The sequence below is a fragment of the Dacryopinax primogenitus genome, assembly GCF_000292625.1.
Source record: "Dacryopinax primogenitus strain DJM-731 SS1 chromosome Unknown DACRYscaffold_18, whole genome shotgun sequence".
Lineage (NCBI taxonomy): Eukaryota > Fungi > Basidiomycota > Dacrymycetes > Dacrymycetales > Dacrymycetaceae > Dacryopinax > Dacryopinax primogenitus.
This window is the reverse complement of record NW_024467215.1, coordinates 78,056-79,007: the sequence shown is the minus strand read 5'-3', so window position 1 is coordinate 79,007 and position 952 is coordinate 78,056.

The window sequence follows — 952 nt, the reverse complement described above, 5'->3', positions numbered from 1 at the left end:
AGGTCATATGACCAAGAATGAGGTCATATGAGGTCATGCACAGCCATGCACAGCAGGTTGCCTGACCATCCAATCCTTCCAGCAGGTTCCAGCACATGCCAAGGTATACCAGCTACCTCCATGTCATAAAGGCTTAATCATGTCTCTTGACCAAGCAATGAGCTGGTGCCCTGACAGGTACATCCCTGCTCCATCACAAACCAAGTGAATTCTCCACAATGCAAGTGGAAATCTGACCTTCAAACATCTTGTCTGCCTTGGCAAGGATGAAGAGGAACAGAAGCTGGTGGGTGAAGCAACCTGAGTGGGCAAGCTTGTTGACCATGATGGTCTACAATCTGGTACAGACTGTCATGGCAGCATCACCTCCAGAAGACCCCATCAACAACATCAAAATCCCTCAAGTTTGCTTTGTTCAAAGTGGCCTATTCTGAGTACAGCTTGCAACAGTTCCCAAGGACAAGACATGTGCAACCAGGCATATGATGCCTTATTTGGTTGAGGAGCTCATCAATGTACCATCCAGCAGGGAAGGTTTTGTCAAATATATTCACAATGGCAGTGCCATTCCACATTTCACATCTGGAGAGGAAGGCAAGATTGCTTTCTTTCTCTCCCTTGCTCAACACCTTCTGTATGAGATGATGGGGCATCAAGTGTTCATGAGCAATCTTCAGGGTAAGAAGACCCACCACATACATTGACTGTGCTCATGCTGAACTAGGCTATATGTCAGGGCACCAGCTCATTGCTTGGTCAAGAGACATGATTAAGCCTTTATGACATGGAGGTAGCTGGTATACCTTGGCATGTGCTGGAACCTGCTGGAAGGATTGGATGGTCAGGCAACCTGCTGTGCATGGCTGTGCATGACCTCATATGACCTCATTCTTGGTCATATGACCTGATCACCTGACTAGGCTGAGTAAGCAAGATGTTCTAGCAGGTTCCA